We start from the raw sequence: 15290 nt of genomic DNA on the forward strand, positions 1-15290 counted from the left end.
ACATGGTGTTAGTATATGGTCTCTAATGACCATGCTAAAATTGTTCAACATCGGTCCATAATTATATATAGCCCCCATATAAACCGATCACCAGATTTGACCTCCGGAGCCTCTCGGAAGACTAAAATTCATCTGATTCAGTTGAAATTTGGTTCGTGGTGTTAATATATGGCCTCAAACACCAATACAAAAATTGGTCGAAATCGGTCCATAATTATATATAGCCTCCATATAAACCGATCCCCAGATTTGACCCCGGGTGCCTTTCGGAGAAGCAAAATTCATCTGATCTGGTTGAAATTTGGTACACGGTGGTAGTATATGATATTTAACAACCATGCCAAAAGTGGTCCATATCAGTCCACAATCATATATAGCACCCATATAAACCGAGCTCCTCCCACTTGGAGGAGCAAATTTCATCCGAGTCAGCTGAAATTTGGTACATTGTGCTAGTATATGGCCGTTAACAACCATGCCTAACTAGGTCCATATCGGTCTATAGTTATATATAGCCCTCAGATAAATCGATCCCCAATCACACAAAAATTCGTCCATATCAAGTTCATAATTGTATATAGCCCCCATATAAGCGACCCCCATATTTCAATTCTGGCTCTCTACGTACCGTGCAAAAGTCCATGTTGATTCGTAATTATTTGTAGACTTACCTATACATAACTTTTTTGTATAATATATACCACGTATGGACTAACTAACAATTTAGAAAACGATGTTAAGATGTTTTAAGATACCACAACTAGAAGTGTGCGCGTGACACGAAATTCTCGTGACACGCGTGATTCACGCGTGAATCACGTGAGTCGTGAACAAAATCCAAAGCAACTCTCGTGAATGTGCGTGAATGGGACTAAAACAAATATGTCGTGCGTGAGCGTGCGTGAGACATAAAGTAGGTTCGTGAATGTGTGTGAATACAATTTCTGCAAAATCACGCTCACGAAAAAAATCAAGATTTAATTCACACTCGTATGTTAACTGAAATTAGTTTAGCTCTCGAAATATATTTTATTTTTGAATGTTGTTACCTTTGGTGATTTCTGTTTGGAAAATGTCGTGAGACTCGTGAATTTATCGTGAATCGTGCGTGAGCGTGAGCCTTTAAAAGTAGTTCGTGCGTGAGTACTGGTTTTCATTTCGTGAATGTGCGTGAGTGGGATTGGCTACCACACGTATCGTGCGTGAGCGTGCGTGAATAAACATTTTGCTTCGTGAATGTGCGTGAGTGTGAGTGAAATTTCAGTCACGCGCACACCTCTAACCACAACCCAATTAATTCGATTGTGGGTGACAGTCTTTCGTAGAAGTTTCTACGCAATCCATGGTGGAGGGTACATAAGATTCGGCCCAACTTACGGCCGTACACTGAAAAAAATATTGTCGTGAAGTCAAAGATTTCATGTCTTTAAAATACGAATACAAATTTTGCTTAGCATAGAAGACGCATTTCTCTAAAATAAAGTTATTTTCCTTGTCCAAAAGTTGATAAACTTTTTAATGAAGTCGTATTGTCCTTATAATTAAGTGATTTGACTTAAAAATGGGTATCTTAACATGAAAGAAAAAATTTATAGGCTAAGGTCAATTTGACTTTAATAATTCAGAAAAATTCTTTAAATTTAATGAAATTGTCTTTAAATTTGTTGTCTTTTTGCATCTTGACTACAAAGCAAAAAATCGTTCAAATATAGGACATGTTTTTCAAAACTTTATTTTAAAGAAGTTTTTTACTTCAAACATAGCATAATTTCTACTGGAAGTCGAGTCCTAATTTGGAAAATAAAGTTGCCGTTAACTCGTTTTTAAAGGACTTTGATAGCATATGAAGAAAAAATCTGAGAAAGCGAAAAATTAAAATTTGCTTCTGATATAAGGTTTTTTTCCTTGTCCAAAATTCGATAAGTTTTTCAATGAAATTTGGTTTGACTTTATAAGCGTATATTCTTGCCTTTTCAAACCTTAGCCGGCTTACCGCTTTGGCCAAATCCCATCTTAGTCGTAGTGTTTCTTGATCGAGTCACACTCGTGCCAAAAATAATCTACCAAAATTTTAAGAAAATCTTACCAAAAATTTACCAAATAAAAAAAAAGCTTGTCAAATTTTATCTCTAAGGAAAATTTGGTCAGAAATAAAGTTTTCTATAGAAAATTTTGTAAAAAAATGATTTCAATAGAAAGATTTGACAAAATTTTGTTTCTATAGAAAATGTTGACAAAATTTTATTTTTATAGATAGTTTTGTCAACATTTAATTTCTATAGAAAATTTTGTCAAAATTGTATTTCTATAGAAAATTTTGACAAAATTTTCTCTCTATATGTTAGATAGTTTTGTCAAAATTTTATTTCAATAGAAAATTGAAGTACCTCTTAGTTGTAGAGGAAAATATACCAAAACATCAAAAATTTTACCAATCTACCAAACAGTAAAAAATCTACCATTTTTGGTAGAATTCTACCACAGTTGCCACATGTGGTCACAAGCCATAAAAAGTGGCACACTCATTTTAAACAAGTAGCACATATTTGCATAAAGAAAATTTAACAATTAAGCACATTTTTATCAATGAAAAAAACTTTTTTTTTTTAAATTTAGATCTTAAATAGTCTAACATCAATTTTATCTCGATTTACATGAAAAATCTTGAAATTTAATATTCAGAAGATTAATCCGTTTTATCTACTATGGAAAATTGGTCATACATACTTTTAGGCGGTAAAAGTATACACGGATAATATTATGGTAAATAAAACAAGTATATACGGCCGAAAGTTCGGCCAGGCCGAAGCTTATGTACCCTCCACCATGGATTGCGTAGAAACTTCTACTGAAGACTTCACAATCGAATTACCTGGGTTGCGGTAACACTTGCCGATGGCAAGGTATCTTAAATCTTCCTAACACCGTAATATATACCACATAGTTCATACGTGGTATATATTAAACTAAAAAGGCCGATTAACTACGTATATAATTAAGTTTAAAGTTTCTATAGAAATAAAATTTTGACCACATTTTCTACAGTAGTAAAATTTTCTATAGAAATAAAATTCTGACAAAATTTTCTATAGAAATAAAATTTTGACAAAATGTTCTATAGAAATAAAATTTTGACAAAATTTTCTATAGAAATAAAATTTTGACAAAATTTTCTATAGAAATAACATTTTGACAATGTTTTCTATACAAATAAAATTTTGGTAGATTATTTTTGGCTCGAGTGGCAACCATGATTATGAACCGATCAGGACCAATTTTTGTGTGATTAGGGATCGCCTACATATAACTATAGACCGAAAATCTGTGTATAGGGGCTATATATAATTATGGACCGATATGGACCAATTCTTGCATGGTTGTTAGAGACCATATACTAACACCACGTACCCAATTTCAACCGGATCGGATGAATTTTGCTCCTCTAAGAGGCTCCGGAGGTCAAATCTGGAAATCGGCTTATATGGGGGCTATATATAATTATGGACCGATATGGACCAATTTTGGCATGGTTGTTAGAGACAATATACTAACACCACGGACCAAATTTCAATTGAATCGGATGACTTTTGCTCCTCTAACAGGCTCCGGAGGTAAAATCTGGGGATCGGTTTATATGGGGGCTATATATAATTATGGGCCGATGTGGACCAATTTTTGCGTGGTCATTAGAGAACATATACCAACACCATGTACCAAATTTCAGCCGGATCGGATGAAATTTGCTTCTCTTAGAGGCTCCGCAAGCCAAATCGGGGGATCGGTTTATATGGGAGCTATATATAATTATGGACCGATGTGGACCAATTTTTGCATGGTTGTTAGAGACCATATACTAACACATATACTCTTAGAGGCTCCGCAAGCCAAATCGGGAGATCGGTTTATATGGGGGCTATATGTAATTATGGACCGATATGGACCAATTTTTGCATGGTTGTTAGAGACCGTATACTAACACCATGTACCAAATTTCAGCTGGATCGGATGAAATTTGCTTCTCGTAGAGCAATCTCAAGCCAAATTTGGGGGCCGTTTATATGGGGGCTATATGTAAAAGTGGACCGATATGGACCAATTTTTGCATGGTTGTTAGAGACCATATACTAACACCATGTACCAAATTTCAGCCGGATCGGATGAAATTTGCTTCTCTTAGAGCAATCGCAAGCGAAATTTGGGGGTCCGTTTATATGGGGGCTATACGTAAAAGTGGACCGATATGGCCCATTTTCAATACCTTCCGACCTACATCAATAACAACTACTTGTGCCAAGTTTCAAGTCGATAGCTTGTTTCGTTCGGAAGTTAGCGTGATTTCAACAGACGGACGGACGGAGGGACGGACGGACGGACGGACATGCTCAGATCGACTTAGAATTTCACCACGACCCAGAATATATATACTTTATGGGGTCTTAGAGCAATATTTCGATGTGTTACAAACGGAATGACAAAGTTAATATACCCCCATCCTATGGTGGAGGGTATAAAAAATTGATCACAAATAATATTCGACTCGTGAACTTGGTTACTTGTTAAGAATCCAATCATATCGGTAATCTTAACGCTATTTGCCATCGAAATGTGTACAGTATAAATGAATGTAATTAAAAAGTGGCACAGTATGAAAAAAGTGGCATAAAATAGTAAAAATGTTCACATTTAGTGGCAAAATGGTATCACCGCTTTGAAAAAGTGGCAAATTTGCCACTAAAGTGGCATAACGGTAACACTGATACCATACACGAATGAAAAAGGTTGTTTTTCATATGTTTGGGTGTAAAAATTATATGTTTAGAACTCAAATTTTTAGTACATTATTTTTAAGTGAAAGCATATAATGTTCACAAACTAGCATAACATGTTCGCGACATAACATTTTTATACCCACCACCATAGAATGGTGACAGGGGTATAATAAGTTCGTCATTCCGTTTGTAACACATCGAAATATCGATATCCGACTATATAAAGTATATATATTCTTGATCAGGGAGAAATTCTAAGACGATATAAGCATGTCCTTCTGTCTGTCTGTTGTAATCACGCTACAGCCTTCAATAATGGCGCTATCGTCCTGAAATTTGGCACAAGTTCGTCTTTTGCTTGCAGGCAGGTCAAGTTCGAAGATGGTCCAAGTTTTGATATAGTCCTCATATAAACCCACCTCCCGATTTGGGGTCTTGGGCTCATAAAAACTGTAGTTTATATCCAATTTGCCTGAAATTGGAAATCTAGAGGTATTCTAGGAAAATAAAGAGATGCGCCGAAAATGGTGATTATCGGACCATGTTTTACTTCTTGGGCTTCTAGAATCTATAATTTTTACCCAATTTGACTCAAATCGGAAATCTAAAGGTATTCTAGGACCTTAAGGAGGTGTGCCGAAAATGGTGAGTATCGGTCCATGTTTTGATATAGCCCCCATATAGACCGATCTCCCGATTTTACTTCTTGGGATTCTAGAATCCGTAGTTTTTACCCAATTTGCTTGAAATTGGAAATCTAGAGGTATTCTAGGAAAATAAAGAGATGCGCCGAAAATGGTGACTATCGGACCATGTTTTGATATAGCCACCATATAAACAGATCTACCGATTTTACTTCTTGGGCTTCATGAAACCGTCGTTTTTATCCAATTTGCCTGAAATTGGAAATGTAGTTGAGTATCGGTACAGTTTTTGATATAGCCCCCTTATAAACCGGGCCTCCGATTTGGGGTCTAGGTTCTAGAACTACAATTAAATGTGCTGAATACTGTGTGTATCCTTCCATGGGTTTCCTAGGGTTTCTAGAAATTTTAGTTTTTATCCGATTTGCCACAAATTGAAAATATACTGACATACCAAAGTGTATATGATTTAGTTTTATCGGTCCATTTGGTAAGGTCTCCATATAGACCGATTTCACTTATTGCGGGTATAGAAGGCGCACTGATCATGAAAATTGCTTGAAACTGAATACAAAATTTCCAGATTTTACTTCTCGTAGTCATTTAAATAATTGGGATGAAAATCCACAGATTATAGATTCAAATCAAGGCGTTATTTAATCATTTTCTTGCACACTTACAAGAGATGTTTATGATTCATCTAAAACTCAAACAAAAAATGGTTCTTATAAATTCAGAATCTGATCTAGTCTTCATAGGTAAAATCTTTACATTTATCTGTGGGAAGCGTACTGGTTGAACTGATCTGCTTATATCTGCTGATATCTGTCATCAAAACCCCCCCTGAAATTTTCAAAGGAAACTATTATATTTGATTCATGGTGGTGGGTATTTAAGATTCGGCCCGGCCGAACTTACTACTATATATACTTGTTTTTAAATATACTATGTGAGGACACAAATATTTATATTAATTTAAAATATTAGAAAGAGAGACCGAGAAAGTATGTTGCAAGTAAAACAAGTAAGTAAAGTCTAAAGTCGGGCGGGGCCGACTAAATTATACCCTTCACCCCTATGTAGGTCAAAATTTGTGTTACATCTCAACTACTTCACATTTGTTGGAAGCTATATAAAGGAGACAAATTTTTTACTTCTACAAAATCTTTAGAATTAAAATTTAAATTGGCTAACGCTATCCAGTTCATTGGAGGAAACTTCCATTGAAAATGGGTCTATAATGTGTAACAGTCTACCATATTTCCCCAACTCTGGTGTACGTATATATGGGAGCTATATATAATCTGAACCGATTTTGACTAAATTTGACATGTATAGTTAGAATAATAATTCTGCTATCTATGCGAAATTTCACGTAAATGGGAGTATAACTTTGGCCCCCTGGTCTACGAGTGCAAATAGGACGGAAGATATATATGGGAGCCATATCTAAATCTGAACCGATTTCAACCAAATTTGGCACAATTACCGATACTACTAAACGCACTCCTTGTGCGAAATTTGAAGCAAATCACGGTAAAACTCTGGCTTTTGAGACCATATAAGTCCAAATTGGGCGAAAGATATATATGTGAGCTATATCTAAATCTGAACCGATTTTAACAAAATTTGACACACTTAACGATACTATTAAACGTACTCCTTGTTCAAAATTTGAAGCAAGTCAGGGCAAAACTCTGGCTTTTGAGGCCATATAAGTCCAAATCGGACGAAAGATATATATAGGAGCTATACCTAAATCTGAACCGATTTTAACAAAATTTGACACGCTTAACGATACTATTAAACGTACCCCTTGTGCAAAATTTTAAGCAAATCACGGCAAAACTCTGGCTTTTGAGACCATATAAGTCCAAATCGGACGAAAGATATATATAGGAGCTATACCTAAATCTGAACCGATTTTAACAAAATTTGACACACTTAACGATACTATTAAACGTACCCCTTGTGCAAAATTTTAAGCAAATCACGGCAAAACTTTAGCTTTTGTGGCCATATAAGTTCAAATCGGACGAAAGATATATATGGGAGCTATATCTAAATTTGAACCGATTTCAATCAAATTTACCAAGCATTGGTAGAATGTAAATCTGATCCGATTTTTTCCAACACCAATAGCGATTGTCTCTGTCCCAAGAAACGGCCCTATGCCAAATTTGAGGACGATCGGACTTAAATTGCGAGCTGTACTTTGTGCACAAAATTACATATACAGACAGACGGACGGACGGACAGACAGACAGGCGGACATCGCTAAATCGACTCAGAAGTTAATTCTAAGCCGATCGGTATACTAAAAGATGGGTCTATGACCACTATTTCTTGGCGTTACATACAAATGCACAAACTTCTTATACCCTGTACCACAGTAGTGGTGAGGGGTATAAAAATGGTAATAACCAATTGGCGCCTTAAAAATATATACACACAAAGAAAATTTCATTAAAAGCATTTTCTACCAGTGTATGTCTAAGGTGAAACACAATATGTTTGAACAATACAAACCAAATTTTGTTTGGACCAATCCTGAAATATATATGGTTGAAGCAAAATTTGTTTGGCAGTATATGTTAGAGAAGCGAGGGTTTAGATGGACCATAAATGCACCAAAAACACATCGCACGATTACAAAAATATCATCCTTGGTATCGCAAATATTAGGGCAAAGTTGTAAAATGAGGAGGCTCAATATTTCTCATTTATATACGGATACTTATATCCATCTATAATTTCGCACTGTATTGTTCAAATGCACAAAATTTTTAAATTCCATTAAAATACATGAAATTTACTTATGATATTTTGTGTGTTTTTTATCAAAGACAATTTGTCGTCCCGTCAAGTTTAAATAAATCACGTTTTTTCAGAAATAAAGAAATTTTTTATTTCGTTTACATTTTTTTGGTCAGATCACCGTTTTTGAATTACATTTGCTCAAATATATTCAGTGATAGCATTCAATTTCTTAACACAAAACAACAACAAAAAAATGTACATGCACTTACATGCATTTCTGATATTCAAAGTTCGTTATTACGTTTAATTTAATCCACATTACACCGAGCAATTCGATATAGCTATCGAGCGGTTGAGAATGGCTATCATCTCCGATATTTAACCGCAGAACCACAGAACACACAAAACTAAAAATGAACCAAACAAAATGAAATCACTGGAGGTGATTTTTGTGTGGTTGGATCGATCAACAATACATATCAGCAGCCTCCTAAAGCAATTGGAGAATATGTTATCTACATAAACATATTTCCTTTGCCTTCTTGCAATAGGTGTACATACGAGTAGCTATGGAAATCCATGCCCATTCAGCCATTCATCCATACATTCATATGTATGTAAATTTTGAAAATAAAATCCAAACGAACGATCCAAGACACCGTCGTCGTCGTCGTTCACGATGACAAATGGAATTCAATGCATAATCATTGAGAGGAGCAGCGAAAGCAAATAACGAAGAATTTAAAATTGAAACCCCCTCACACACTAAACGATTTGTGGGCAAGTAGGCCTTAGTAGTGCGGGCAAATTTTGTATTATAAAGGGTGATTCTTTTGAGGTTAGGATTTTCATGCATTAGTATTTGACAGATCACGTGGGATTTCAGACATGGTGTCAAAGAGAAAGATGCTCAGTATGCTTTGACATTTCATCATGAATAGACTTACTAACGAGCAACGCTTGCAAATCATTGAATTTTATTACCAAAATCAGTGTTCGGTTCGAAATGTGTTTCGCGCTTTACGTCCGATTTATGGTCTACATAATCGACCAAGTGAGCAAACAATTAATGCGATTGTGACCAAGTTTCGCACTCAGTTTACTTTATTGGACATTAAACCAACCACACGAATGCGTACAGTGCGTACAGAAGAGAATATTGCGTCTGTTTCTGAGAGTGTTGCTGAAGACCGTGAAATGTCGATTCGTCGCCGTTCGCAGCAATTGGGTTTGTGTTATTCGACCACATGGAAGATTTTACGCAAAGATCTTGGTGTAAAACCGTATAAAATACAGCTCGTGCAAGAACTGAAGCCGAACGATCTGCCACAACGTCGAATTTTCAGTGAATGGGCCCTAGAAAAGTTGGCAGAAAATCCGCTTTTTTATCGACAAATTTTGTTCAGCGATGAGGCTCATTTCTGGTTGAATGGCTACGTAAATAAGCAAAATTGCCGCATTTGGAGTGAAGAGCAACCAGAAGCCGTTCAAGAACTGCCCATGCATCCCGAAAAATGCACTGTTTGGTGTGGTTTGTACGCTGGTGGAATCATTGGACCGTATTTTTTCAAAGATGCTGTTGGACGCAACGTTACGTGAATGGCGATCGCTATCGTTCGATGCTAACAAACTTTTTGTTGCCAAAAATGGAAGAACTGAACTTGGTTGACATGTGGTTTCAACAAGATGGCGCTACATGCCACACAGCTCGCGATTCTATGGCCATTTTGAGGGAAAACTTCGGAGAACAATTCATCTCAAGAAATGGACCGGTAAGTTGGCCACCAAGATCATGCGATTTGACGCCTTTAGACTATTTTTTGTGGGGCTACGTCAAGTCTAAAGTCTACAGAAATAAGCCAGCAACTATTCCAGCTTTGGAAGACAACATTTCCGAAGAAATTCGGGCTATTCCGGCCGAAATGCTCGAAAAAGTTGCCCAAAATTAGACTTTCCGAATGGACCACCTAAGACGCAGCCGCGGTCAACATTTAAATGAAATTATCTTCAAAAAGTAAATGTCATGGACCAATCTAACGTTTCAAATAAAGAACCGATGAGATTTTGCAAATTTTAGGCGTTTTTTTTTTAAAAAAGTTATCAAGCTCTTAACAAATCACCCTTTATATTCCAACGAAGGAACTGGTCAGGAACTGTCATCCATCAGGTGAAAATTTTATAGGATGATGTGAAGACAATTTATTTATTTATTTATTTTTGGAAGTGAAAATGGATGTTCAGTATCCGCAGTAATGGTACTGTTTACAGTAATGTAGTCGTAATTTATGCAGCGAAAATGTTGCCACATTTTGCCTCGTCATAATGGCGATTACGATTGTAATAAAAAGTGCAACATTTACGAAATTTTTTACAAAATTTAAACGACTGTGTTGTAGCTTTTGGATTTAGTATCCCTGACAGCATTGTGAATTGTTAACATTTTCAGGATGACGCTATGATTTGGGCGTAAGGGCAATTAGGGAGGAAGTAGTGTATCCCTGGGGTTACACATTTTCACCGAAACCACCCATTTGCGCTATCGTGAAATAGCCGCACCCAAGTGGAAAATCGACTTTTCGACTTTATGTAAAACAAAAGAAAAATTGAAGTCTAATTTAGCTTTCGCCTCGACGGAAAAACGATCTGCGGACCATAAAGTTTTTAAGACAACACACTATCCACAGGGTCATGTAGCTGTTATTGTTATCAACATACACTGAAAAAACAGTGAACCCACCGGGAAGAAAACATTTTGTTAAATTTAGAAAATTTTTAATATTTTTAGAAAATTTTAACTAAACAGTATCAAATACGCGGGCATCACGCCGATATCACAAAAATAAGTAAATATTTTTCGACAAATTTAAGAAAATTTATTCGACATAATTAATTTTTTTCACTTGTTAAAGAAAATTTTGTAGTTCGAAGGAAAAAATTGGAGTTCATGTACTCAATTTTGCACTTTTTTTGTATGAGGCAGAATAAGTCCATAACGCCGAAAAATACTACTGTTGCCAAAAATAACCAATAATTACATAATGTTTTTTTTTGTCAAAATTCGTCTTTATTATTCAACATAGTTCCCTTCAAGAGCCATACAACAATTATAACGAACTTCCAATTTTTTGATACAATTTTGGAAGTACTATTTCGGTATTGCCTCAAAATAGGCCTCAGTTTTGGCGATCACCCCTTCATTGCAGCCAAATTTTTTTCCCTGCGAGCATCCTTTTGAGGTCTGAGAACAAGAAAAAGTCACTGGGGGCCAGATCTGAAGAATATGGTGGGTGGGGAAGCAATTCGAAGCCCAATTCATGAATTTTTGCCATCGTTCTCAATGACTTGTGGCACGGTGCGTTGTCTTGGTGGAACAAGACTTTTTTCTTCTTCATATGGGGCCGTTTTCCGCCATTTCGACCTTCAAACGCTCCAATAACGCCATATAATAGTCACTATTGATGGTTTTTCCCTTCTCAAGATAATTGATAAAAATAATTCCATGCGCATTCCAAAAAACAGAGGCCATTACTTTGCCAGCGGACATTTGAGTCTTTCCACGCTTCGGAGACGGTTTGCTGTCCACTCAGCCGACTGTCGATTGGACTCAGGAGTGTAGTGATGGAGCCATGTTTCATCCATTGTCACATATCGACGGAAAAACTCGGGTGTATTACGAGTTAACAGCTGCAAACACCCCTCAGAATCATCAACACGTTCTTGTTTTTTGGTCATATGTGAGCTCGCGCGGCACCCATTTTGCACAGAGCTTCCGCATATCTAAATATTGATGAATGATATGACCAACACGTTCCTTTGATATCTTTAAGACCTCTGCTATCTCGATCAACTTCATTTTACGGTCATTCAAAATCATTTTGTGGATTTTTTGCTGTTTTCGTCGGTAACCACCTCTTTCGAGCGTCCACTGCGTTCACCGTCCTCCGTGCTCATTTCACCAAGCTTGAATTTTGCATACCAATTAATTATTGTTGGTTTCCCTGGTGCAGAGTCCGGAAACTCATTATCAAGCCAAGTTTTTGCTCCCACCGTATTTTTCCCCTTCACAAAACAGTATTTTATCAAAACACGAAATTCCTTTTTTTCCATTTTTTCACAATAACAAAAGTTGCTTCACAAAAGACGCTCTCACAAATTTTGACACGAATCATTTAAAGGTTGGTACTATATAAAAATAATATGCATTTAATACTAGCGATGGCATCTATGTGTCAGACCGGGGACTTATCAGCCAACCTGTTAGTGAATGGACAGCAAGAAGGGCGCTCCACAACATTGGTTATGTTTCAGCTGAAAAAAAATAAACCTGCATTGTCCGAAAAGAATCAAAAGGCGTGAATGAAGTTTGCTAGAGAGCATAAAAATTGGACGACAGATGATTGGAATCGTGTTATCTGGTCAGATGAATCAAAATTTAACCGTTTCCAATATTGCTGGCGTCGTTCTGGTGATACCATTCAACGCCACCATGTTAGACAAACTGTGAAGCATGGTGGTGGAAGCATTATGGTTTTGGGCTCCTTCACTTGGTAGCACATTGGGCCATTGCAGAAAATTGATGGTATAATGAAGAAGGAAGACTACCTCGCCATTTTGCAGACTCATCTTCCCGAGTTTGTAGACAAGAGTGCCTATCCTGAAGATGAAGTCGTATTTCAACAGGATGGTGATCTGAAACATAGTGCAAAAATAGTGAAAAATGGCTTAGTGAGCAAAAATTTCAAGTGATGAATTGGCCAGCGCAAAGCCGCCAACCCAACACGATTGAGAATTTATGATCAATCGTGGGAAGACGGCTGGGATTGTACAAATCAGCTCCATCAAAATTGGAAGATCTGTGGGAACGAGTACAGCTTGAGGGCGAGAATATACTTGATGAAATTATAAAGGAATTGGTTGAAAGTAAGCCAAAACGTATAAATGTGGTATTAAAAAATAAGGGGTTATGGACCAAGTACTAGAAAATATTCCAAAATTGAGTACATGCGATTTTTTTTGTTATGTTTATCTCTCTGAATTCTTTACTTTTTGTTTTGCGTTTTTTGTTATTTTTTATTTTGAGTTTCTTTATTACTGCTTATTTTATTCGTTTAGAAATGAAAAAAATAATTATGTACTCATTTCTGCACGCTACTGTATATTCCAAAAATGTTCGCAAGATTTCGAAAAGATGTTCGTCTCTACATACTACTACACTACAAAAAACAGGAAGAAAACTTTCGGTTAATTTGAGAAAATTTTGAATATTTGTAGAAAATTTTAACTAAACAGTATTACAAACGTTGGTATCACGCCGATATCATAAAAATAAGTTTTTTCACTTGTTAAAGACAATTTTGTAGTTTGAAGGAAAAACTTGGAGTTCAAAATTGCAAGAATGTCTTTAATGACATACGAAGTTCGTGATGGACGCATTTTTGGTAAAATTTACAAATTTAAAGAAATTCTGAACTATTTTGTGGATGACATGAATTTAGTTAATCTTTATACTTCATTTGAGTATATTTTTTACTCGGTTTTAGTTAATTTAACTAACGTACACAAAAAATTATTAGAGTAAAGGAAACTTTCTCTAAAAATAATAATTCCATGAACTAAAATAAAGTTAATTTGGCTTTAGTGAAAAAGAGAGTTCACTTTTTATACCCTGCGCCACACTGTGGAATAGGGTATTATAAGTTAGTGCATATGTTTGCAACACCCAGAAGGAGACGAGATAGACACATGGTGTCTTTGGCAAAAATGCTCAGGGTGGGCTCTTGAGTCGATATAGCCATGTCCGTCTGTCCGTGAACACATTTTTATACCCTGCGCCACAGTGTGGAACAGGGTATTATAAGTTAGTGCATATGTTTGCAACACCCAGAAGGAGACGAGATGGACACATGGTGTCTTTGGCAAAAATGCTCAGGGTGGGCTCCTGAGTCGATATAGCCATGTCCGTCTGTTCGTGAACACATTTTTGTAATCAAAGTCTAGGTCGCAGTTTTAGTCCAATCGACTTCAAATTTGGCACAAGTATGTGTTTTGGCTCAGAATAGAACACTATTGATTTTGGAAGAAATCGGTTCAGATTTAGATATAGCTTCCATATATATATATTTCGCCCGATATAGCTTATATGGCCCCAGAAGCCAGAGTTTAAATCTAATTTGCTTAAAATTTTGCACAAGAAGAATAGTTAGTACTATAGTGGGTGTGCCAAGTTTTATTGAAATCGGTTCAGATTTAGATATAGCTCCCATATACATCTTTCGCCCGATATGGACTAATACGGTCCCAGAAGCCAGAGTTTTACCCCAATTTGGTTGACATTTTGCACTAGGAGTACAATTAGTAGTGTAGTCAAGTGTGCCAAATTTTATTGAAATCGGTTCAGATTTAGATATACCTCCCATATATATCGTTCGCCCGATTTACACTCATATGGCCACAGTGGCCAATCTTTTGCTCCGATTTAATTTTTTGAAATTTTACACAGGGAATAGAATTAGCATTATAGCTATGCGTGCCAAATTTGGTTGAAATCGGTTCAGATTTAGATATAGCTCCCATATATAGCTTTCGCCCGATTTACACTCATATGGCTACAGTGACCAATCTTTTACTCCGAAATAATAGAAATTTTGCACAGGGAGTAGAATTAGTAATATAGACATATGTGCCAAATTTGATTGAAATCGGTTCAGATTTAGATATAGCTCCTATATATATGTTTTTCTGATTTCGACAAAAATGGTCAAAATACCAACATTTTCCTTGTAAAATCGCCACTGCTTATTCGAAAAGTTGTAAAAATGACTCTAATTTTCCTAAACTTCTAATACATATATATCCAGCGATAAATCATAAATAAACTTTTGCGAAGTTTCCTTAAAATTGCTTCAGATTTAAATGTTTCCCATATTTTTTTACTAACATTGTGTTCCACCCTAGTGCATTAGCCGACTTAAATTTTGAGTCTATAGATTTTGTAGGTCTATCAAATTCTGTCCAGACCGAGTGATATTTAAATGTATGTATTTGCGACGAACATTTATATATAGCCCCCAACACATTTGACGGATGTGATATGGTATCGAAAATTTAGATCTACAAA

This window comes from Haematobia irritans, chromosome 5 (assembly GCF_050003625.1).
Source record: "Haematobia irritans isolate KBUSLIRL chromosome 5, ASM5000362v1, whole genome shotgun sequence".
Classification (NCBI taxonomy): Eukaryota; Metazoa; Arthropoda; class Insecta; order Diptera; family Muscidae; genus Haematobia; species Haematobia irritans.